At 42.3% G+C, this 27,081-nt stretch overlaps 1 long non-coding RNA gene across 1 annotated transcript in view; it reads right to left on the bottom strand.

Annotated features, from left to right (window-relative positions):
- Window positions 1-27,081, bottom strand: part of LOC133544030 (uncharacterized) — a 91,155-nt gene continuing 64,074 nt past the window's right edge. Inside the window, exon 5 of the long non-coding RNA XR_009804573.1 lies at window positions 1-161. This is a non-coding gene — a long non-coding RNA (uncharacterized LOC133544030). The remainder of the gene's footprint in view (window positions 162-27,081) is intronic.

Raw genomic sequence — 27,081 nt, 5'->3', positions numbered from 1 at the left:
ACAGAAGACTGAACTCCGGCGCCGGCATGCAAGGTTGTCCAGGCTTATGAAGGCAGTTCCTTCCTTACCGGCAGGTGTGATGATTGCCGGTGAATGATTGCAGCTGGCGGCTGCTGCAGGGCGGCGGCTCGTCCCTGGATGTGCGTGACCGTGGGCGTGTCCTGAGGTGCGCACAGACGGATGAGCGGCGTTGGCAGGAGTCTGAGCCGTAACAACTACCACATAACTAACAAGGCAATATATGTACAATATTTCTACTACTACATTACTAACAAGACAATACGTGTACAATATTACTAATACCACATTACTAACAAGACAATACTTGTACAATATTACTAATACCACATTACTAACAAGACGATACATGTACAATATTAGTACTACTACATTACTAACAAGACATTACTTGTACAAAATTATTACAACTACATTACTAACAATTTTTGTACAATATTATTACTACTACATTACTAACAAGACATTACTTGTACAAAATTATTACAACTACATTACTAACAATTTTTGTACAATATTACTACTACTACATTACTAACAAGACATTACTTGTACAATATTATTATTACTACATTACTAACAAGACAATACTTGTAAAATATTACTACTACTACTACATTACTAACAAGACATTACTTGTACAATAATGCTACTACTTCATTACTAACAAGGCAATACGTGTACAATATTTCTACTACTTCACTACTAACAAGACAATACTTGTACAATATTACTACTACTACTACAATACTAACAAGACAATACTTGTACAATATTACTATTACTACTACAATACTAACAAGACAATACTTGTACAATATTACTACTACCACATTACTAACAATACAATACGTGTACAATATTAGTACTACTACATTACTTGTACAATATTACTTCTACTACATTACTAAATAAAACAATACATCAAGTTTAGCAACCGCATAGCAACCAGATAGCTAGTTAACAATGTAATCTATAGTACACGTAACAACCGAACACAAAGTAAATGAGAAAACCAACCTCATATGTAATGTTTTTGCGACATTCACGTCTATCTTTCACAGTATCATGTTAGACCCGCTCGACATCCATTGCTTTCAGTCCCCTAGAGGGGGGGGGGGGGGGGGGGGGTTGCCCACTTCTGAGGTCCTCTCCAAGGTTTCTCATAGTCAGCATTGTCACTGGCGTCCCACTGGATGTGAATTCTCCCTGCCCACTGGGTGTGAGTTTTCCTTGCCCTTTTGTGGGTTCTTCCGAGGATGTCGTAGTCGTAATGGTTTGTACCGTCCTTTGAGACATTTGTGATTTAGGGCTACATAGATAAACATTGATTGATGATTGATCTACTGTGTAACAACTAATTTGCTGACAACATTCTAAACTTTAGTACAAAAGACAACTAACCCCAAAGAGAATGTGACCACCAACCCCAAATAGTTTTTGGCTACAATCTGGATCCCCAAACTTTTTGAAACCAAGAGCTACCTCTTGAGTACTGATTGATAAATTGCCAGAAATAGCCAATTTGCTCAATTTACCTTTAATAAATAAATCTACATATATACATATAAATGGGTATTTCTGTCCGTCATTCTGTCGTACATTTTTTTTTCTTTTATGGAAGGTTTTTTTGTAGAGAATAAATGATGAAAAAAAACACTTAATTGAACGGTTTAAAAGAGGAGAAAACACGAAAAAAAAAGAAAATTTAATTTTGAAACATAGTTTATCTTCAATTTCGACTCTTTAAAATTCAAAATTCAACCGAAAAAAATTAAGACAAAAACTAGCTAATTCGAATGTTTTTATAAAAACTAAAAAAATAATTTATGGAACATCATTAGTCATTTTTCCTAATCCAGATTATTTTTAGAATTTTGATGACATATTTTAAATAGGTTAAAATCCAATTTGCACTTTGTTAGAATATATAACAAATTGGACCAAGTTATATTTCTAACAAAGACAAATCATTATTTCTTCTAGATTTTCCAGAACAAAAATGTTAAAAGAAATTCAAAAGACTTTGAAATAAGATTTAAATTTCATTGTACAGATTTTCTAGATTTGCCAGAATAATTTTTTGAATTTTAATCATAAGTTTGAAGAAATATTTCACAAATATTCTTCGTCGAAAAAACAGAAGCTAAAATGAAGAATGAAATTAAAATGTATTTATTATTCTTTACAATACAAAAAAAAAAAATACTTGAACATTGATTTAAATTGTCAGGAAAGAAGAGGAAGGAATTTAAAAGGTAAAAAGGTATATGTGTTTAAAAATCCTAAAATCATTTTTAAGGTTGTATTTTTTCTTTAAAATTGTCTTTCTGAAAGTTTTAAGAAGCAAAGTAAAAAAATAAATTAATTTATTTAAACAAGTGAAGACCAATACTTTAAAATATTTTCTTGGATTTTCAAATTCTATTTGAGTTTTGTCTCTCTTAGAATTAAAAATGTCGCGCAAAGCGAGACCAGCTTGCTAGTAAATAAATACAATTTAAAAAATAAAGGCAGCTCACTGGTAAGTGCTGCTACTTGAGCTATTTTTAGAACAGGCCAGCAGGCTACTCATCTGGTCCTTACGGGCTACCTGGTGCCTGCAGGCACCGCGTTGGTGACCCCTGTTTAAGGCATGCCCCCGATATTGTAGTCCGGGTGGAAATCGGGAGAAATCCGGGAGAACGGATGCCCCGGGAGATATTCGGGAGGGCCACTGAAATTCGGGAGTCTCCCGGGAAAATCGGGACAGTTAGCAAGTGTGACTTACTTGCCACCCAAACAATACACTATTAGTTGACAAGAAGATATGATATGACGGCCATCAAAGCACATTCAATGTCAGAATAATTATATATAAGTTATCACACAACTTGTTTTCCCATGAGTTCAAGTTGCCGAGCGAGAAGACAAAAGCTTTTGATCTTATCAAGCAAAAGCCCCTACCGCTTGTAAACCTCCACTGTGTGCGATGGGATCCGACATGGAGATGTCGGTTTCTTTGATCTTTTGGACAGCCACAGGAAAGACCCGAAATCAGAGAGGGGGCAAACCTAACACCGCTCCAAGCACCTTTTTGTTTGAACTGTTTATGACCCAATGCAGTAGCTGTTTATAACCCCTCCCCTTAGAAGCAGCTGCAGCTATGTAATCAGGAAATGTCCAAAGAAATGAGGAAGCGTGGAGCTCCCTCCACAGAGCGGCGGGACAACATTGTACAAGTGCACGCGCTCTCCTCATGAGCTAAATTGAATCCTGTTGGATTCCTGTCGGTGTTTGAACCTGACATTCAATCTCTTTATTGACCGGAGGTAACACAATTCCGCAAAAAGATTAAAAAGAGCAGGCGTCAGAGCTGAAAAACTGCAGTCTGCCGCTGCTAACTGCTAAAGCTAACAAACACAGCTCTGCTGAAACCCTCGATGACGTCGCATGTCACTAGGCAACAAGCTTTGCCTTTTAAAAGCACACACAAACGCACAGTGGCCTAGTGGTTGGAGTGTCCACCCTGAGATCGGTAGGTTCTGAGTTTAAACCCTGGCTGAGTCATACCAAAGACTACAGAAAATGAGACCCATTACCTCCCTGCTTGGCAGTCAGCATTAAGGCTTGGAATTGGGGGTTAAATCACCTAAGTCATGGGTGTCAAACTCTGGCCCCCGTGTAATTTCATCTGGCCTTTGAGGCAGTGTCAAATTAACATTAGAGCTGGCCCGCCAGTATTATACAGCGACGGTGCCGCTGTAACACCGCATTCACCGCTAATACTCATACTTCCCAACCCTCCCTATTTTCCCGGTAGACTTCCGTTTTTTCAGTGGCGCTCTTGAAAATCTCCCGGGCAACCATTCTCCCGAATTTCTCCCGATTTCCACCCAGACAACAATATTGGGGGCGTGCCTTAAAGGCACTGCCTTCAGCGTCCTCTACAACCTGTCATCCCGTCCGCTTTTCCTCCTTACAAACAGCGTGCCGGCCGAGTCACGTAATACATGTGGCTTTTCACACACCCAAGTGAATGCAAGGCATACTTGGTCAACAGCCATACAGTTCACACTAAGGGTGGCCGTATAAACAACTTTAACACTGTTACAAATATGCGCCACACTGTGAACCCACACAAAACAAGAATGACAAACACATTTCGGAAGAACGTCCGCACCGTAACACAACAGAACAAATACCCAGAACCCCTCGCAGCACTAACTCTTCCGGGACACTACAAAATACACCACCCGCTACCAACAAAACAACAATTTTATTTTCAAATGTATTAGCCTGTGGAAAAAGTTAATGTTGATATTTACCTCAGAAGGCTGCAAATAAAAAAAAGGCATTCATTTTTTTTTTCTTTAACATGCCATTGATATTTTTTCGTTTGTTTTTTGAAAGTTGATTTTGCACTATTAAGTTATATACGCGTTGCTTGTTTCATATTCAGTGTTAAAGCAAATCAGTGTAGCAAACTGAGCAATAATTAACGTTTTATTCATGCACTTTTTTTTGCTACTTCAAGGCTTGAATGTTGGATTCATCCATTATTATTTTATTATTAGCCTGTTGAAAAAGTTTATTTTGATCTTTACGTCAGAGGGCTGCAAATAATAAAGAGGCATTCGATTTTTACTATAATTTTATTTGATATGCCATTGATATTTTTCAATTATTATTATTTTGCATTTGTCACTATAAAGTTATATAAGCCTTGCTTGTTCAATGTTCAATGCAAAACTTATTTGGGTCCCTATTAAAAGGTTAATTTGTTCAACCTTGGCCCGCGGCTTCGTTCAGTTTTATATTTTGGCCCACTCTGTATTTGAGTTTGACACCCCTGACCTAAGTGATTCCCAGGCGTGGCACCGCTGCTGCCCACTGCTCCCCTCACCTCCCAGGGGGTGAACAAGGGGATGGGTCAAATACAGAGGACAAATTTCACCACACCTAGTGTGTGTGTGTGTGACAGTCATTGGTACTTTAACTTCAACTTTAACTTAACACTGTACTCTCTTATAGAACTTTTCAACTGCATATGCCAGATATTTTATATTTTTTTAAAGTGATAATTACATTTTTTAGTAATTAATTACATTTATCAAAGAGTAATTCCGTAAGTAATTACATTTTTAGAAAACTGGTCAAACCAACGTCAGAACCCATAAACGTATTTAAAAAGCGTGTTGTTTCCAGATTATATTTGTGTTCTAGTATATTGCTTATGAAAACCCGAGAGGGACAAGCGGTAGAAAATGGATCGATGAGTGGAAATGACCAAAATTCAATGGTCAAATAAAACGTCACAACCCAACGTTGATTAAACGTCGTCAAAAAGCATGTTGTTTCAACCTTAGGTTTAAATTGCTCAATGCTCTCCATCTATCCATTTTCTACTGCTTATTCCCTTTTGGGGTTGCGGGGGGCGCTGGCGCCTATCTCAGCTACAATCGGGCGGAAGGCGGTTTACACCCTGGACATCACAGGGCCAACACAGATAGACAGACAACATTCACACACTAGGGCCAATTAATTTAGTGTTGCCAATCAACCTATCCCCAGGTGCATGTCTTTGGAAGTGGGAGGAAGCCGGAGTACCCGGAAGGAACCCACGCATTCACGGGGAGAACATGCAAACTCCACACAGAAAGACGCCGAGCCTGGGATTGAACCCAAGACTGCAGGACCTTCGTATTGTGAGGCAGACGCACTAACCCCTCTTCCACCGTGAAGCCCCTAAATTGCTCAATGTCAGGACTTAATTCAACAAGTTCTCAACCTTGTTTCAATGTCTTGTGCCCATTTGGAAAGGGTTATCCTATCCATCCCTGCTGAAATGTCTTGCTGGCATCCGTTCACGCATTTTAAGGGTAAAATTGTGTTGTAAAATCCATCCATTTTTCTACCGGTTGTCCCTTTTGGGGTGGCGAGGGGTGCTGGAGCCTATCTCAGCTGCGTTCGGGCAGAAGGCGGGGTAAAATGCCATCCATCCATCCTTCTTCCGCTTATCTGAGGTCGGGTCGCGGGGGCAGCAGCCTAAGCAGGGAAGCCCAGACTTCCCTCTCCCCAGCCACTTCGTCCAGCTCTTACCGGGAGATCCCGAGGCGTTCCCAGGCCAGCCGGGAGACATAGTCTTCCCAACGTGTCCTGGGTCTTCCCCGTAGCCTCTTACCGGTCGGACGAGCCCGAAACACCTCCCTAGAGAGGCGTTCGGGTGGCATCCTGACCAGATGCCCGAACCACCTCATCTGGCTCTTCTCGATGTGGAGGAGCAGCGGCTTTACTTTAAACTCCTCCCGGATGGCAGAGTTTCTTACCCTATCTCTAAGGGAGAGCCCCGCGACCCTGGTGGAGGAAACTAATTTCGGCCGCTTGTACCCGAGATCTTGTCCTTTCGGTCAAAACCCAAAGCTCATGATTATATGTGAGGATGGGAACGTAGATCGACCGGTAAATTGAGAGCTTTGCCTTCCGGCTCAGCTCCTTCTTCATCACAACGGATCGGTACAGCGTCCGCATTACTTAAGACGCCACCTGTCAATCTCAAGATCCCCTCTTCCCTCGCTCGTGAACAATTGAAGCGACTGGGATGAGAATCAGCACCTCCAAGTCCGAGTCCATGGTTCTCGCCCGAAAAAGGTTGGAGTGCCATCTCCGGGTTGGGGAGGAGACCCTGCCCCAAGTGGAGGAGTTCAAGTACCTCCGAGTCTTGTTCACGAGCGGGGTAAAAGGATTGCATAAAATCCTACGAGACAGATCCTGAAAAGCTGCATATTTATCATTTTGAGTGAAAAACAAAGAAGTCTTCTTACGAAGTCTCACTCCAGAGAAGACTACGTCGGTGAGCTCTGATTCTAATGTCGTAAATTTCCAAACCGGAATTTGAGAGACATCTCTTATCATATCTGCCAGATATGATAAGAGTGACAACCAAGCCCATTTTATAGTTACAACTGAATACGAATGACTTCATTTGTCATGGTAGATCAGTCCCGCCGCCGCGGAAGGACGACAAAGCTGAAATATCGCAGCTATTCAAACTCTGAAGGTCAGGCAGAATTGAGAGAAGAAGCGTTTTAATCGACCAGCGGTGTTGGAATTTAGAGGATTTTTATCTTCCGTCTTCAATCTTATATTTGTCAAACACTTTCTGTTGACATTTCATCTCATGGGGTGACAGCAGGATGAGCTCAAGCCTAAAAGAAACATAACTAACGTCCATTCTGGTGTACTGCTGCCATGTGTGTGTGTGTGTGTGTGTGTGTGTGTTTGACCGAAAGCGATGCGTTGTGACATTTCTGAAGGCACATAAAACCTTGCCACCGTCTCACATGTGCTGTCTGTTTGGATTACGGCGTTGACAGGGAGAAGCACTTTGAAGGTGCTAAAATACGCCATGAGAAATGAAAGCAATGAAAGCGCCACATAAACAAGCATGAAAGAGCTAGTGACGTAGAAAGGAGAAAATGTTAACGCTATTAATGATAAATCACGGTGAAACAACCCCATTATCGTTCGTCCGTTCGGTTTTTTGTTTGAAATCAACAAAAATGTCAGCTTAGTTTTCACGAATTCATTCGGTGCGCCAAGTTTACCCCCAAGTAGTTTTGCATGGACTTGAGCTTGCAGGTGAACAAACGAAGAAGTTATCCGATTGAAATTAACGTGATCCAGAATCTCTTTTTTTGTTTTCTGGCTAAACCATACCCAAACAGTGAGGATGTCTCGTCTCGATTACTGTAACGCAGGGGTGGGCATTACGTCGATCGCGATCGACTGGTCGATCTCGGAGGGTGTGTCAGTCGATCTCAAGCCAGGCATTAAAAAATAGACATAAAAATGAGCAATCATCAATCATACCAAGACTTCACTTTCGTCAGTTGTTTGACATTCTCGGCACCCGAGGATCTTGTGAGATGACGCTGGCTGCTGCGAGCTCATATTTAAGAAAAAAATCACTAACAGGGCGGACGCGGAGAAACACATTTTATTTCTAGAGACTCCGTACCTACTGTCAAAACTCTAAAGACCGACTGCACAGTTCCCGTCTTCACCATAAAAGACCTGTTTCATCCTGCCTGTGCTAACAAAATAAGAGTCTCAGAAAGCTAGCGTGCACAAGCTAGCAAGCTACGGAGTTTGATGCCAATGTATTTCTCCCCCGCCCTCAGCGACCGCTTTCTCACTTGCTTGCCCACCCGCACACTCACTGACGTCACTCACCTGCTGCCAGACATTAAAGGGCCACACACATATGCTACTCTCATAACAAAGTGTTTAAAAACGAGTATGCAAGTTGGACAAATGAGATGCCAAATCCAACCACTTTCATGTGGTATTGGACAGAAAGGAGGACTTTTTTTTTCCTCCATTTGAAAATGCGGACGTTATCAGCACCACTGTCTGATTCCAATCAATGCAAGTCATCAGAATCAAATACACCAACTTACATTCTTGTCTTCATGAAAGAAAGGAATCTTTGTGTGTTAAACATGCTTGTATTATCATTAAACACCATTAACTTGTTAACAAAAATGTCTCTTTCATAAATAAATAAATATAAATTATAAATAGGAATGAGGTAGATCTCCTCGACTTGGTCAATTGAAAAGTAGCTCGCCTGCAGAAAAAGTGTGAGCGCCCCTGCTGTAACGTATTCTTTTCGGGTCTCCCCATGTCTAGCATTAAAAGATTGCAGTTGGTACAAAATGCGGCTGCTAGACTTTTGACAAGAACAAGAAAGTTTGATCACATTACTGTTGTGTTTGTTGTATTCTCCCTGCCTCCTCATCTGGTTTTTCAGTCTTTTTCCCCAGTCTATTGGGCCTCACTGGGCACACCTGCTGCCAATCACGTCCCGGTAGTATTTAAGCGCTTCACCGCCAGCTGGTCCCTGCCGACTATTGTTCCTGAACTCCACTCTGACATGTTCCTCTCGCATTCAGCTACCCTGGTATGTTTCTCTCGTATATTCATGTATTTTGACCTCGTTGTGTTTTTGTTTTTGTCTAGCCTCCTTGTTTTGAGGACTAGTTTTGCCACGCTGTGTGCGTCCTGGCTTTATCCCTGCCAGCCTCTGAGAGAGACTACCTTTGTTATATTTCCCATGGTGTGCAGGTTTGGCCCATCTTCCTTAGTTATCATTTTGACTTATTAAATATTTTATTTTGTCACTATCGCTAACCTTGCCTCCATTCTCTGCATCTCGGGGTCCACCCTTGAACTATATATATATAGATATATATAATCATAACAATTACGCCTCTACTGGCTCACCTGCACTGGCTTCCTGTGCACTTAAGATGTGACTTTAAGGTTTTACTACTTACGTATAAAATACTACACGGTCTAGATTAGATTAGATTAGATTAGATAGTACTTTATTTATTCCTTCAGGAGAGTTCCTTCAGGAAAATTAAAATTTTCAGCACAATCCCATTCAAGATCAGACAAACATTACAGGGAGACAGAACAGGATCGCTGACGGGTCTGCCGTTTTCCAGCGCCCCTTACAAAAAAGGTGAGATACAGGTAAACAAGAGGGGGGGAATGGGAGGAAAAAAAAAGATTAAAATGAAATAAAATAAAATAAAATAAAAAAAATTGGTCTAAGCCTGGGCCCTGGAGAGGGGGTTCAGACTGAGAGCAAGGGAAAAAAACCCCAACAACAACTCATAGCCATAGTACACATCCCTCTCACATGTGTGTAAGCCATGTCTAGCATTAAAAGATTACAGTTGGTACAAAATGCGGCTGCTAGACTTTTGACAAGAACAAGAAAGTTTGATCATATTACGCCTGCACTGGCTTCCTGTGCACTTAAGGTTTTACTACTTACGTATAAAATACCACACGGTCTAGCTCCATCCTATCTTGCCGATTGTATTGTACCATATGTCCCGGCAAGAAATCTGCGTTCAGAGGACTCCGGCTTATTAGTGATTCCCAAAGCCCAAAAAAAGTCTGCGGGCTATAGAGCGTTTTCATTTCGGGCTCCAGTACTCTGGAATGCCCTCCCAGTAACAGTTCGAGATGCCACGTCAGTAGAAGCATTTAAGTCTCACCTTAAAACTAATTTGTATACTCTAGCCTTTAAATAGACTCCCTTTTTAGACCAGTTGATCTGCCGTTTGTTTTGTTTTTTTCCTATGTCCCACTCTCCCTTGTGGAGGGGGTCCGATCCGGTGGCCATGTAGTGCTCGCCTGTGTATCGGCTGGGGACATCTCTGCGCTGCTGATCCGCCTCCGCTTGGGATGGTTTCCTGCTGGCTCCGCTGTGAACGGGACTCTCGCTGCTGTGTTGGATCCGCTTTGGACTGGACTCTCGCGACTATGTTGGATCCAACATGGATTTAACTTTCACAGTATCATTTTAGACCCGCTCGACATCCATTGCTTTCCTCCTCTCCAAGGTTCTCATAGTCATCATTGTCACCGACGTCCCACTGGGTGTGACTTTTCCTTGCCCTTATGTGGGCCTACCGAGGATGTGGTAGTGGTTTGTGTTGTGGTTTGTGCAGCCCTTTGAGACACTAGTGATTTAGGGCTATATAAGTAAACATTGATTGATTGATTGATTGAAGAGGGAAACATCAAAGAACACAAAGGACATGAAAGACATTAAATCAGCGGATGCAAGCAGCCACTTCTACATACAGCTATGAATAAAAAGTAAAAGAAACATATACACTGTGGTGGCCTCTGCGGTGTTCCACGCCATCGTCCGCTGGGGTGGGGGGGGCATTGCCAGAGACAGAAGCAGACCCAACAAAGCAACCAAGCGAGCCGACTCCACTCTCGGTTGCCAACCAACTCTCGGCCAGCGTCCAGTCCGCATGGATGAGCGAGGATCCGTCCAAAGAGACCGAGGTGTCCGACACCTGCTCACCGGCGCTCAGTGCCATCTCTGCAGTCCTGTCTCTTCATTCGCAACTCCTCCAGTCTCTCCAAACTGACTCTGGTGTGGCAGAGACCCAGCAGCTGGTCTCCATGGCCTGTAGGCTCCCAGGAGGCAGATCCAGAAGTCCACAAAAAAGCCCCGCAGAGGTCACGAAAGTGCCACCCCTTGTCACACAGTCCCATAGGGTCCCGGACCAAAAGGCAAAAAAATATAATAACACATGAAAACAAGAGGGAAACACAAAAGGATGACACAAGAGCACAGAGCTACTGCCACACAGCAGCGCCATCTTGGGACGGCGTGGCGCAGTGGGAGAGTGGCTGTGCGCAACCCGAGGGGCCCTGGTTCAAATCCCACCTAGTACCAACCTCGTCACGTCCGTTGTGTCCTGAGCAAGATACTTCACTCTTGCTCCTGATGGGTGCTGGTTGGCGCCTTGCATGGCAGCTCCCTCCATCAGTGTGTGAATGAGTGTGTGAATGGGTAAATGTGGAAGTAGTGTCAAAGCGCTTTGAGTACCTTGAAGGTAGAAAAGCGCTATACAAGTACAACCCATTTAAATAAAATAAAATAAAAATAAATAAATAAAAAGCTCCCTCTAGCTCCATCCTATCTTGCCGATTGTATTGTACCATATGTCCCGGCAAGAAATCCGCGTTCAAAAGACTCCGGCTTATTAGTGATTCCTAAAGCCCAAAAAAAGTCTGCAGGCTATATAGCGTTTTCCGATCGGGCTCCAGTACTCTGGAATGCCTTCCCGGTAACAGTTTGAGATGCTACCTCAGTAGAAGCATTTAAGTCTCACCTTAAAACTCATTTGTATACTCTAGCCTTTAAATAGACCTCCTTTTTAGACCAGTTGATCTGCCACTTCTTTTATTTTTCTCCTCTGTCCCCCCCTCTCTTGTGGAGGGGGTCCGGTCCGATGACCATGGATGAAGTACTGGCTGTCCAGAGTCGGGACCCAGGATGGACCGCTCGCCTATGTGTCGGTTGGGGACATCTCTACGATGCTGACCGACTCCGCTTGGGATGGTTTCCTGTGGACGGGACTCTCGCTGCTGTCTTGAATCCGCTTTGAACTGAACTCTTGCGGCTGTGTTGGAGCCACTATGGATTGAACTTTCACAGTATCACGTTAGACCCGCTCGACATCCATTGCTTTCGGTCCCCTAGAGGGGGGTTGCCCACATTTGAGGTCCTCTCCAAGGTTTCTCATAGTCATCATTGTCACTGACGTCAAACTGGGTGTGAGTTCTCCTTGCCCTTATGTGGGCCTACCGAGGATGTTGATGTCGTAGTGGTTTGTACAGTCCTTTGAGACATTTGTGATTTAGTGCTATATAAATAAACATTGATTGATCAATTTATTGATGTAAAATGTACAAACCCCAAAAGCAGTGAAGTTGGCACGATGTGTAAGTGGTAAATAAAAAAAAGGATTTGCAAACCCTTTTCAACTTATATTCAATTGAACAGACTGCAAACACGTTCGAACTGGAAAACTTTGTTATTTTTTGCAAATAATTGCTCCTTTGGAATTTGATGCCCGCAACATGTTTCAAAAGAGCCGGGACAAGTGGCAAAAAAGACTGAGAAAGTTGAGGAATGCTCATCAAACACTTATTTGGAACATCCCACAGGTGAATAGGCTAATTGGCAACAGGTGGGTGCCATGATTGTGTATAAAAGCAACTTCCATGAAATGCTCAGTCATTCACAAACAAGGATGGGGCGAGGGTCACCACTTTGTGAACAAATTGCGAGAGCAAATTGTCCAATAGTTTAAGAACAACATTTCTCAATTTAGAGATTTCACCTTCTACGGTCCGTAATATCATAAAAAGGTTTTAGAGAATCTGGAGATATCGCTGCACGTAAGCGATGATATGATAATACAGACCTTTGATCCCTTGTTTCAAGTTTATTCACAATCCCACATTATCATCCTCAGGCAGTACAGCATCAAAAAGTGACATCAGTGTGTAAAGGATATCACCACCTGGGCTTAGGAACACTTCTGAAAACCACTGTCAGAAAGTTTGTTGTTATATCTGTAAGTGCAACTTATAACTCTACTATGCAAAGCGAAAACCAGTTATCAACAACACCCAAAAGCGCCGCTGGCTTTGCTGGGCCCGAGCTGATCTAAGATGGACTGAAGCAGCGCTCGGATTTAACCGCGGCGTTTGCGGCGACCGCCCTAGTCATTTGCCGTAATAGTCAAAAAATTGACCAACATTTGCGGCAAGAACATGCCGTGACAGCCTTTCACTTTTTTTACTCGTTAATTGACTAGAGTTGTAATGGTATAATGATAATTTGCGATAATTCCCGACGGTTAGTAATACCGTAACATTTTTTAATTACCGAAAAACTGTTCCGGCGCACGCGCAGTCTGCGTCTCCCTCCTCTACGGATCCACCCGGAGGAGCCGCTGACAGCGTGCTCGGACACGCCCCCGCTGAGTGCAGCACGCCCACGCAGCTTCAAGCCTGCAGACGATCAGTCAATCTGCACACCTGGGACTGATGAGGGCGAGCTGAATAAAGGGAACAGCGAGGGGACTTAGTTTTCATGGATATACCGTAAGCGACTGCTTTAGGCTCTATTCTTGTTTTTCTCTTCGTGGCTTGACTTGTCCCCTTGTCTTCTCCCGTGTCCACGCAGTACCTTCTGTCGTCTGGTGAGTGAGCTGTGCGTCTCACGTTTCCCCGTATCTCCTTCTGTCCTCTGACTGCCTCCCTCATTCCTCGACTCTTTGCTCGCCCCTGGACTCAGACGCCTCTCTCTCGCCCCTGATCCCCTGCCTACCCCATGGACTGCCTCGTTCCTTCGCTCTCGTCAACACTTGGTAACACACACTTCAGTTAATCTACACAACATAGTAACACACATTCGCACTTGGGTTTGACACACTCCATTTCCTTAGTTTATTTAGTAGTATTGTTTGGTATTATTATATATACATTGACTATATATATACAATTATTGTACTTTATAACCCTCTGGTGTCAGTCTGCCGTCAACTCCCCTTGCAAACCATAACAAAAACCTTCCTTTTTTAATACATTTTCAGCAAAATAAAGTCAATGTGCATGCACACTAGCGGCGTAGATTTCCCCTCGGAGTAAACGGAGCCACGCACTTGGTTTATTGTCATTTTCCCTCGCTTCCCACCGTGTGTTCAAGAGCGCACTGCTGTGATGAGATGGAGACCGGTGTGGACAATATTGGAGACACACACTAAAAGTACACAGCGAAGGAAAAAACTATTTGATGTTTTGCAGCAGGCGATGCGTTGTGAACATTGTCACAACTTGTTTATAAAGTCTTTACTTTGTTTCCTGGGATGCTCCCTCCTCCTTTATTTAACCGCAAACTATCAGTGTTCAAATAACATCAATACAATCCAATTAAACGCAGGCGGTGAAGATTGTTTATTCGATGTGAGAGGTATCACTCCGGGTTGTTTTTTGTTGTTGTTGGCCAAACTGTTGTACTGAACCACTAGGAGGCGTTGGAGAAGAACATCCGTCCATCCATTTTCTACCACTTGTCCCTTTTTTGGGGGGTCGCTGGAGCCTATCTCAGTTGCATTCGGGCGGTAGGTGGGGTACACCCTGGACAAAGCTTGTTTATTAGACTACATCTTCATTAGTCGAACTGTTTTGTGTTTTATTTTGATATCAAAAAGTAAACAGGGTTTTTTTTACATGAATTGTGTTTTTTTTTCATGTCACTAAGGTGTCACTTCAAAAACCATTAATGTAACACATCATTTTGTTAATGTTTTATTGGGTACAGTTAATTCCTATATGACAAGGGTGTCAAACTCAAATACAGAGTGGGACAAAATTCTAAACAAGGGGTTGGGAACCTTTTTGGCTGAGGGAGCCAAGAATCCAAATATTTTAAAATGTATTTCCGTAAGAGCCATATAGTTATTTTTTTTAACACTGAACACGACAAAACGTGTGCATTTTTAAGGAAGACCAACATTACTAGAGTATAATAGGTGTCTTATTCTTTGTCATAACATTGTTATTCTGAAGCTAACTGTGGAGGGGGCGTGGCCTGCGGGCCTGCAGCGAAGCAGGGAGTTGCCAGGACCGGCCTCGAAATCAGCGACAGGTGCGTAGACGGCCCACCTGGGCCTTGTTATCTAATCGCCTGTCGCTCTGTTATAAGCAGCAGCCAGGAGGAGAGACGGGGTTGGGGCTGGAGCCAGAGTGTGAGCGAGAACGGAAGAGAAAAAGACAATTACTGGAAAGCAACTAAGAGACTTATTGAAAGAAAAACCTGAAACAGGCTCTCGTGTCGGTGCTTGGTGGTCTGAAGAACCCCCAGGAGGGCAAGCCCCACACGAACCAATAATAAATAAGTAACTTCTCACCATTAACGCAGCTTCTTGAACAGGTGCGGTACAAAAAAAACGGATGGATGGATTAAAAATGCACAAGAATGTTTTATATTTTGAACCTTATTTTTAACACTGTGATTATAAGTGGAACTATTCATTACTTATCGTGTTAAAGTCAGCTCATATTTATCCAAGAGCCAGATGCAGTCATCAAAAGAGCCACATCTGGCTCGCGAGCCATAGGTTCCCTACTCCTGTTCTAAACTGATCAAAGCCGCGGGCCAAAGTTGGACAACTTAACCTTTTAATAGGGACCCAAACAAGTTTTGCATTGAATATTGATCAAGCAAGGCTTATATAACTTTATAGTGACATGCAAAATCAAGTTTTGTTGGTAGCGGGGGTGTATATTGTAGTGTCCCGAAAGAGTTAGTGCTGCAAGGGGTTCTGGGTATTTGTTCTGTTGTGTTGATGTTGTGTTACAGTGCGGATGTTCTCCCGAATTGTGTTTGTCATTCTTGTTTGGTGTGGGTTCACAGTGTGGTGCATATTTGTAACAGTGTTAAAGTTGTTTATACGGCCACCCTCAGTGTGACCTGTATGGCTGTTGACCAAGTATGCTTTGCATTCACTTTGTGTGTAGAATCCGCATATATTATGTGACTGGGCCGGCACGCTGTTTGTATGGCAGAAAAGCCGACATGACAACAGGTTGTAGAGGCCGCTAAAAGCAGTACCTTTAAAACACGCCGCCGATATTGTTGTCTGAGTGGAAATCGGGAGAAATTCAAGAGAATGGTTGCCCCGGTAGATTTTCGGGGGGAGAGGGGGGGTCACTGAAATTCAGGAGTTTCTTGGGAAAATCGTGAGGGTTGGCAAGTATTAGAATTAGCGGTGAATGCACCGCCGCTGTATAATACCGGCGGGCCAGCTCTAATGTTAATTTAATATTGTCTCAAGGGCCAAAATAAATTACGTGGCGGGCCAAATTTGGCCTGCGGGCCAGAGTTTGACACCCATGCTATATGACATATAGGAATTAACGCAAACTCTTAATTGATCCGTCCCGATACATTATCTACATTCACATATAAATGTACATCGCTTTAAAAAAAATAAAAACTCTATCAAAATGTAAAAATAGAGATAAAGGCATCATGTAAATGACACACAATGCCTCCCTGCTTGGCACTCAGCATCAAGGGTTGGAATTGGGGGTTAAATCAGTGGGAGAGTGGCCGTGCGCAACCCGAGGGTCCCTGGTTCAATCCCCAACCTAGTACTAACCTCGTCACGTCCGTTGTGTCCTTGAGCAAGACACTTCACCCTTGCTCCTGATGGGTGCTGGTTTGCGCCTTGCATGGCAGCTCCCTCCATCAGTGTGAGAATGTGTGTGTGAATGGGTAAATGTGGAAGTAGTGTCAAAGCGCTTTGAGTACCTTGAAGGTAGAAAAACGCTATACAAGTACCACCCATTTATTATTTATTATAAGTGATTCCCGGGCGCGGCACCGCTGCTGCCCACTGCTCCCCTCACTTCCCAGGGGGTGATCAAGGGGATGGGTCAAATGCAGGGAATCATTTCACCACACCTAGTGTGTGTGTGACAATCATTATTAACTTTAATATTTGATGTTCAAACTGATAAACATTTTTTTTGTGTGTGCAAATAATCATTAACTTTAGGATTTGATACCAGCAACACGTGACTAAGAAGTTGGGGAAGGTGGCAATAAATACTGATAAAGTTAAGGAATGCTCATCAAACACTTATTTGGAACATCCCACAGGTGTGCAGGCTAATTGGGAACAGGTGGGTGCCATGATTGGGTATAAAAACAGCTTCCCAAAAAATGCTCAGTCTTTCACAAGAAAGGATGGGGCGAGGTACACCCCTTTGTCCACAACTGCGTGACCAAATAGTCAAACAGTTTAAGAACAACGTTTTTCAAAGTGCAATTGCAAGAAATTTAGGGATTTCAACATCTACGGTCCATAATATCATCAAAAGGTTCAGAGAATCTGGAGAAATCACTCCACGTAAGCGGCAGATCCGGGAACCAACATTGAATGACCGTGACCTTTGATCCCTCAGACGGCACTGTATCAAAAACCGACATCAATCTCAAAAGGATATCACCACATGGGCTCAGGAACACTTCAGAAAACCACTGTCAATAAATACAGTTTGTCGCTACATCTGTAAGTGCAAGTTAAAGCTCTACTATTCAAAGCGGAGGCCATTTATCAACAACATCCAGAAACGCCGCTGGCTTCTCTGGGCCCGAGATCATCTAAGATGGACTGATACAAAGTGGAAAAGTGTTCTGTGGTCTGACGAGTCCACATTTAAAATTGTTTTTGGAAATATTAGACATTGTGTCATCCTGACCAAAGGGGAAGCCAACCATCCAGACAGTTATCGACGCAAAGTTCAAAAGCCAGCATCTGTGATGGTATGGGGGTGCATTAGTGCCCAAGGCCTGGGTAACTTACACATCTGTGAAGGCACCATTAATGCTGAAAGGTACATACAGGTTTTGGGACAAGATATGCTGCCATCTCAGCGCCGTCTTTTTCATGGACGCCCCTGCTTATTTCAGCAAGACAATGCCAAACCACATTCGTAAAAAAAAGAGTGCGGGTGCTTTCCTGGCCTGCCTGCAGTCAAAACCAGTCTTCTTTTGAAAATGTGTGGCGCATTATGAAGCGTAAAATAAGACAGCGGAGAACCCGGACTGTTGAACGGCTGAAGCTCTACATAAAACAAGAATGGGAAAAAATTCCACTTTCAAAGCTTCAACAATTAGTTTCCTCAGTTCCCAAACGTTTATTTAGCACCAAACCCCCCCCTCCCTCCGTGCGTCGGTTGAGGTGGGCAGGGTTGGGGGCGCGTGTATAATATAGCCAAGAGTCATGGATGCATTGGAATTCTGGGTAATTCTTATGTTGCGTTTATAATGTGTTACAGAGCCAATGTTCTCCAGACATGTGTTTGTTATTCTTGTTTGGTTAGGGTTCACAGAGTGTGGCGCATATTAGTAAGAGTGTTAAAGTTGTTTATATCACAACTATCAGTGTAAAAGATATGGCTGTTACCAAGTATGCATTGCAATCTCATATGAAAAGCAGCGAAATTCATGCATCCTACCGGCACGCAGATAGCATGGTGTAAAGGTGGGCGATGACATGTTGTTGAAGAGTGGTCCCCAACTATCGGGCCACGGCCGCAGAAAAATTTATTATTATTATAATTTTTTTAATCACACTCAATATTATACAGCATGCCAAAGGTAGGTGCAGGGGTGAGAAGAGGTTTTAAAATTATTAGCGCCTGCTTTGTTTTACCGCATGCCTTGAATAAGCGCAGGAGTGAGAAGAGGTTTTAAATTAATTAGCGCCCCGGCGGCTATTCAAGGAATACGGTATACCTTTTTACCTTTTAAATTCCTTCCTCTTCTTTCCTGACAATTTAAATCAATGTTCAAGTATTTCTTTATTTTTATTGTAAAGAATAATAAATAAATGTTAATTTAATTTCTTCATTTTAGCTTCTGTTTTTTTCGACGAAAAATATTTGTGAAATATTTCTTCAAACTTATTATGATTAAAATTAAAAAAAAATATTCTGGCAAATCAAGAAAATATGTAGAATCAAATAATTTAAGTCTCATTTCAAAGTCTTTTGAATTTCTTTTAAAAAAATTGTTCTGGAAAATCTAGAAGAAATAATGATTTGTCTTTGTTAGAAATATAGCTTGGTCCAATTTGTTATGTATTCTACCAAAGTGCAGATTGGATTTTAACCTATTTAAAACATGTCATCAAAAATATATATTTATTGTGAGAAATCATTAAGATGATCAGTGTTTCCACAAAGATAACTATCATTAGTTATTAATAATAACATAGAGTTAAAGGTAAATTGAGCAAATTGGCTATTTCTGGCAATTTATTTAAGTGTGTATCAAACTGGTAGCCCTTCGCATTAATCAGTACCCAAGAAGTAGCTCTTGGTTTCAAAAAGGTTGGTGACCCCTGATTTAAACTATCATACACATGACAATCAACCACTAATTGATTTTTCTTTTTTGGCTAAAATCAAGGCTAACAAGTGTGTAACAACCAACCCCAACACAAAATGTGTTCGGAATAGGTTTTGTATAATGCGACCGCTTTATTGTTACATTTCTCTGGTGGTTAGGTTCAGTGTGGTAAAGCTACATTTATTGTAGCATAACCTAGCTATCCACAATTTTTAAGTGTTTTTAAGCCTGGATAACTTTCATTTTGTTCCCTGAATGTTCAGCACTTGTAGGCGCTTTTGGGGTTTGTGCTTGGTTTTATTTGTATTTGTAGCATTTGTTTTATGGTGTTTTGGACGTTTTCCGCCTATCGCCCGCCGTTCTGTGCGCTAACTCAAAAGGCAGCCTGAAGTCAAATGACCAGTGCCATTAAACAAGAGAAGCTTTTAATGCTCGCAGACAGCTGGAGACGCTCCAAAATCGAGTCATAGCACATCAAGTGGCCCTGGGGCTGATTCGACTCTACGCTCGGATTAAACACACCAGCATGATACCACGCCGAGGGGGGAAAACACCTTGGAAAAAGATAATCAAAAGGTCATGGGTCAAATGAGAGACGGGCTAAGAAATCTTTAGAAAGACACAGTCCAAGGGTAACATAGCGCAATACGATGATTACTGTCTTGGGATTTTTGCTCATCTGATAGCATCTCCAACATTAATTAAATACTTCAATGAATTTGGGATGTCTTGATCGCACTAATTCACGCAAATTGACAAATCAATCTCGTAGGGCCGGGCGATATATCGATATACTCGATATATCGCAGGTTTGTCTCTGTGCGATATAGAAAATGACTAAATTGTGATATTCGAGTATACGTTCTCACGCAGTTGCTTTTAGCTGCGGGCATTACACTACAGGCTCTTCTCACTCATTCCTGTCTCTCCTTCTCACAGAGACATAAAACAAGCGCACCTTGTCACAAACGTCACATACGTGTACGCCCTCGCGGAGCAGAGAGGTAGCAGCATGGGTAACGTTAGCTGTGGTGCGAGTGGTAATACGAGAGAAAGAAATTGCGAATCTGGTAACAAATGAAGGCAGAATTCATTCCCAAGAAAAACAGCAGGGGATCCATTGTCTGGCGGTAGTTTGGCTTCAAGTGGGAATATGTCGAACAACCGTAATTTGTCTAGTGTGGGGCGAAAGCGTTTCTACAAAAAGTAGCATTACTGCTAATATGTAATATCATTTGAAAAGTCACCCGCTAGAGAATGAAGAGTGCTTGAAACTCTGCATGTCAACATCTCCGTTCGGTGCCACACCAACAAAATGCAGAGGCAACCATTTCCACGCCAATACCGCATGAAGAAAATAGTCAACAACAGAAGTAGATAACGTACGCAGGACATACATGCCAACCCCAAAAAAGTCTGCGGGCTATAGAGCGTTTTCCATTTGGGCTCCAGTACTCTGGAATGCCCTCCCGGTAAAAGTTTGAGATGCCAACTCAGTAGAAGCATTTAAGTCTCACCTTAAAACTCATTTGTATACTCTAGCCTTTAAATAGACTCCCTTTTAGACCAGTTGATCTGCCGTTTCTTTTCTTTTACTCCTATGTTCCACTCTCCCTTGTGGAGGGGGTCCGGTCCGAAGGCCATGGATGACGTACTGGCTGTCCAGAGTCAGGACCCAGGATGGACCGCTCTCCTGTGTATCGGTTGGGGACATCTCTGCGCTGCTGATCCGCCTCCGCTTGGGATGGTTTCCTGCTGGCTCCGCTGTGGACGGGACTCTCGCTGCTGTGTTGGATCCGCTTTAGACTGGACTCTCGCAGCTGTGTTGGATCCACTATGGATTGAACTTTCACAGTATCATGTTAGACCCGCTCGACATCCATTGCTTTCGTCCTCTCCAAGGTTCTCATAGTCATCATTGTCACCGATGTTCCACTGGGTGTGAGTTTTCCTTGCCCTGATGTGGGCCTACCGAGGATATCGTAGTGGTTTGTGTTGTGGTTTGTGCAGCCCTTTGAGACACTAGTGATTTAGGGCTATATAAGTAAACATTGATTGATTTATTGATTGAAGTGGATTTATAATAAATTTTTACAGCTTGTCCCTCATAATGTTGACAAAATAATAGAATGACAAATGACACAATATGTTACTGCATACGTCAGCAGACAAATAAGGGATCCTGTGTTTGTTTACTTACTACTAAAAGGCAAAATGTCTCGTATGTTCACTATTTTATTTAAGGAAAAAAATGTTCTTTGATTGCAATAATAAACAGATGTTTATTGTACCGTAAGATTTTTGGTTCAAATAAAGCCAATAATGGCATTTTTTGTGGTACCCTTTATTAAGAAGAGTACCAAAAAGTATCTAAATACCAGTATTTTGGTATTGGGACAACCCTAGTTGGTTCAATGATATTGGGGAAAAAAAAAAAAAAGGCCTCAAAACATCGCAACTTTTGACAAAACAATTTAGGCGTTTCTGGCCGCGAAAATAAAATAAACCCTGTGAAAACCAGGAGGAACTGATTATTGGGTTGTTTCCATCTGGTCATTTCTTGAAACACAGAGAAAAAAAGTGATGACACTGATTAGCTAAGCTAATGGACAAGTTTCGAGCAGTAGCGCCGGCAGGCAAGGTGAGCGGAGAAGACCATCAGACAGGACCATCATCAACCTTCCAACCAGTGCTGACCTCATTTGGAGCGTTACCTCTTATCTGCTCACATTAGCGTCAGCAGCCTGTGTGCTCTTTTACACTCCCTGCTGCTGCTTGGCATGACAGGTGGCAACAACACCCACAGTCAGGTGCAGTGATGCTGATCTGAGTTCCGAAAAACACTTTCTTGTCTCCGTGCAGAATTTGCCTCAATTCAAGCGTAAACCAGAGACTCGCATAACACAACATGTAATAATCATTATACTGCAGATATTAATATTCTCTAAAGTTATTTTTAATATTATTTGCAGACTGTCAGATTTAGTTGGTGACAAACCCCAAGATGCAGAGATGGAGGCAGGCATGGAGTGAGAAAACATGATTGAATAAAAATACTAAAACAAGAACAAACCCAAGGGGTGCAACAAAGAGCGCGCACGAGGCGGATAACAAACAAAAAGGCCTAGCGTGGAAGCTAGCAGGTATCGAGCAAGAAACAGAAGTCGTGCTTATAATATGAAAACAAACTTGGAAGCAGGGAACCAAAGACAGTATCAAATATAGCTTACCGCAACGCTGCATTGACACGATATGATACGACACGACAGGTAGCATCGACAAGAGCGATAAGAAGTGACAATACAATAATCCAGCACTGACTGGAAGACGAAGCAGGTACAAATAGGGTCGGGCTGATTGACACCAGGTGTGGCCAGGTGTCAATCAGCCGCAGCTGAGGGGAAAACAGCGCACAGGGAAAACAACAAGAAACAGACAAAATAAGAGCGCTGACAGGAACTAAAAACAGGAAATACTAAACACGCACAGATGAAAAACTAGAACACAAACAAACGGTCAGTAGCAAGCCTGACACAGACCATCCATTTTCAATCTATTTGATATCGTCATACTGTGGTCTATTGATAGGAATTTTGCTTCTTTTAAGAAGGGATGTTACGAACAGGGTTTTATGCTGCCAATTCCGATACCGATCATTCATGAACGAGATGAGCTGATACCAAACAGATGTATAATTGGATATTTTATTCACAATTATAATCTGAAAAAAAAACAGATCGGCATTGTTAGGATCCTCCCTTTTAGGAGTAATGAAGTGAAGTGAATTATATTTATATAGCGCTTTTTCTCTAGTGACTCAAAGCACTTTACATAGTGAAACCCAATATCTAAGTTACAATCAAACCAGTGTGGGTGGCACTGGAAGCAGGTGGGTAAAGTGTCTTGCCCAAGGACACAACGGCAGTGACTAGGTTGGCAGAAGCGGGAATTGAACCTGCAACCCTCAAGTTGCTGGCACGGCCACTCTACCAACTGAGCTAAACCGAGTAAAGAGTCCTCCCAGATTCTTGAGTTCTAAGGCTGTCTAAAGCGTTGAGAGGTGACTCGAACTGAAGTTTAACGACTTATTCTACAAAACAGGAAAACGATAACAACACCAGCGGTGAAGGGATCGAGCCCAGCTATCAAAAGGTCGGAGCAGTCTCTACAGTGGTTGCCCGTCTTCTCGTTCTTTTGTCCACCTAGGTTGCCTCGTCTTGACGGGAATCAGAATTAGAACCTAACTTAACGTTGGTACCTCTCTCTTCAATCAGAATTTAGGATTAGGCTAGTAATTTCAAAGGCGTTCTATTCTTCTTAAAGGCGAAATATATGAATCTAACAGCACTGTAACAATAACAACCCATGTCTGTGGATGTCAATCAATAGATGTTTACTTATATAGCCCTAAATCACTAGTGTCTCAAAGGGCTGCACAAACCACAACACAAACCACTACCACATCCTCGGTAGGCCCACATAAGGGCAAGGAAAACTCACACCCAGTGGGACGTCGGTGACAATGATGACTATGAGAACTTTGGAGAGGACGAAAGCAATGGATGTCGAGCGGGTCTAACATGATACTGTGAAAGTTCAATCCATAATGGATCCAACACAGTCGCGAGAGTCCAGTCCAAAGCGGATCCAACACAGCAGCGAGAGTCCCGTTCACAGCGGAGCCAGCAGGAAAACATCCCAAGCGGAGGCGGATCAGCAGCGCAGAGATGTCCCCAGCCGATACACAGGCAAGCAGTACATGGCCACCGGATCGGACCGGACCCCCTCCATAAGGGAGAGTGGGACATAGGAGAAAAAGAAAAGAAACGGCAGATCAACTGGTCTAAAAAGGGAGTCTATTTAAAGGCTAGAGTATACAAATGAGTTTTAAGGTGAGACTTAAATGCTTCTACTGAGGTGGCGTCTCAAACTGTTAACGGGAGGGCATTCCAGAGTACTGGAGCCCGAAATGAAAACGCTCTATAGCCCGCAGACTTTTTTTGGGCTTTGGGAATCACTAATAAGCCGGAGTCCTTCGAACGCAGATTTCATGTTGTCATTCATCATCATTGTAGTCTCAGGGCTTTCAATCCATCACAACTGGATTGTTTGGTTGGTCTTAGAAGACGTTTGGCCTCTCATTCAAGCAGGCTTTGTCAGTTCATGCTCATAGACTTAGCTTGGTCAATTACAGTATAGACTTAAATTGGTCAATTATAGTGTTAGACTTAGATTGGTCAATTATAGGCTTAGATTTAGATTGGTCAATTATAGTGTTAGATTTAGATTGTTTGGATATAATCTTCCACTTAGATTGGTCAGATCTAGTCTTTGACTTAGATTGGTCAATTATACTCTTAGACTGCTCTGATCTAGTCTTCGACTTAGACTGGTCAGATGTAGTCTCATACTTAGATTGGTCAAATATAGTCTCAGACTTAGATTGGGCAGATCTAGTCTTAGAATTAGATTGGTCAATTATACTCTTAGACTGCTCAGATATAGTCTTTGACTTAGATCGGGCAGATCTAGTCTTAGAATTAGATTGGTCACATCTAGTCTTGGGCTTAGATTGGTCAACTATAGTCTTAGACTCAACACACACACACACACACACACACACTATATATATACATATATACGCACACACACACACATACCATACAGAGGGGCAAAAAAGTATTTAGTCAGCCACCGATTGTGCAAGTTCTCCCACTCAAAATGATGACAGAGGTCTGTAATTTTCATCATAGGTACACTTCAACTGTGAGGGACAGAATGTGAAAAAAAAACAGGAATTCACATTGTAAGAATTTATTCGTAAATTATGGTGGAAAATAAGTATTTGGTCACTTCAAACAAGGAAGATATCTGGCTCTCACAGACCTGTAACTTCTTCTTTAAGAAGCTCTTCTGTCCTCCACTCGTTACCTGTATTATTGGAACCTGTTTGAACTTGTCGTCTGTATAAAAGACACCTGTTCACAGCCTAAAACAGTCAGACTCCAAACTCCACTATGGCCAAGACCAAAGAGCTGTTGAAGGTCACCAGGAAAATAATTGTAGACCTGCACCAGACTGGGAAGAGTGAATCTACAATAGGCAAGCAGCTTGGTGTTAAAAATCAACTGTGGGAGCAATTATCAGAAAATAGAAGACATACAAGACCACTGATAATCTCCCTCGAAAATGATAATGAGAACGGCGAGCAAAAATCCCAGAACCACATGGGGGGACCTGGTGAATGACCTGCAAAGAGCTGGGACCAAAGTAACAAAGGTTACATTCAGTAACACACTACGCCGAAGGGGAATCAAATCCTGGAGTGCTAGACGTGTCCCCCTGCTTAAGCCAGTGCATGTCCAGGCCCGTCTGAAGTTTGCCAGAGAGCACAAGGATGATACAGCAGAGGATTGGGAGAATGTCATGTGGTCAGATGAAACCAAAATAGAACTTTTTGGTATAAACTCAACTCGTCGTGTTTGGAGGAAGAAGAATACTGAGTTGCATCCCAAGAACACCAAACCTACTGTGAAGCTTGGGGGTGGAAACATCATGCTTTGGGGCTGTTTTTCTGCTAAGGGGTCATGACGATTGATCCGTGTTAAGGAAAGAATGAATGGGGCCATGTATCGTGAGATTTTGAGCCAAAAACCCCTTCCATCAGTGAGAGCTTTGAATGGTTGACCAAATACTTATTTTCCACCATAATTTAGAAATAAATTCTTTTAAAATCCCTACAATGTGAATTCCTGTTTTTTTCTCCACATTCTGTCTCTCACAGTTGAAGTGTACCTATGATGAAAATTACAGACCTCTGTCATCATTTTAAGTGGGAGAACTTGCACAATCGGTGGCTGACTAAATACTTTTTTGCCCCACTGTATATATATTTATATATACATACCGTATTTCCTTGAATTGCCGCAGGGCATATAGTATGCGCCTGCCTTGAATTACTGCCGGGTCAAACTCGCTTCCCAAAATAATTAGCGCATGCTTAGTATTACCGCCTGGTCAAACTCGTGACGTCACGAGTGACACTTGCCCTGTCATCATTTTCAAAATGGAGGAGGCTGATTTCAATACCGGTAATTTGAAATCACATAAAGGGAAGAAGATTAAGAGCTATTCAGTAGGATTTAAGGTCCAAGCTTACATCACACTCAAATTTTTACTGCATACCTTTGGTAAGTGCCGGAGTGAGACGAGGTTTTAAAATAATTAGGGCATGCTTACTTTTACCGCATGCCTTCGGTAAGTGCAGGAGTGAGAAGAGATTTTAAATTAATTAGCGCCCCGGTGGCAATTCAAGGAAATACGATATATATATATATATATATATATATATATATATATATACTTTACATTCAGTCAGCTTTCGGCCCTCGACAAAATTCTTTAGCTCAATGCGGCCCCCAAGTCAAAAAGTTTGAACACCCCTGTTCTGGACTCTTATCAATCTATTTATTACCTGGTAACATCTGTTTGCGTTCTGCTGTAACACATTTCTTGCTACCCTTCCTAAACTTTGTTAAGCACTTATTTCTTGTGTTGTTCTAACCTAGCGAATAGCATGCATTCTTTGTCTGCTTCTGCTTGTTCTCACTCGGTGTGTAATATGTTTAGCCTCACTCTCCAGTGATAATATACTTACTAATAGTATATAAAACATGAATGAATCAGAATCAAATTTTGGTGAAGTATGTTTAACACACAAGGAATTTGACTTGGTAGACTGTGGTCTCTTTGTTCAAAGTAAG

Source organism: Nerophis ophidion, linkage group LG27, assembly GCF_033978795.1.
Source record: "Nerophis ophidion isolate RoL-2023_Sa linkage group LG27, RoL_Noph_v1.0, whole genome shotgun sequence".
Classification (NCBI taxonomy): domain Eukaryota; kingdom Metazoa; phylum Chordata; class Actinopteri; order Syngnathiformes; family Syngnathidae; genus Nerophis; species Nerophis ophidion.
This window is presented reverse-complemented; position numbering and strand designations above follow the sequence as displayed.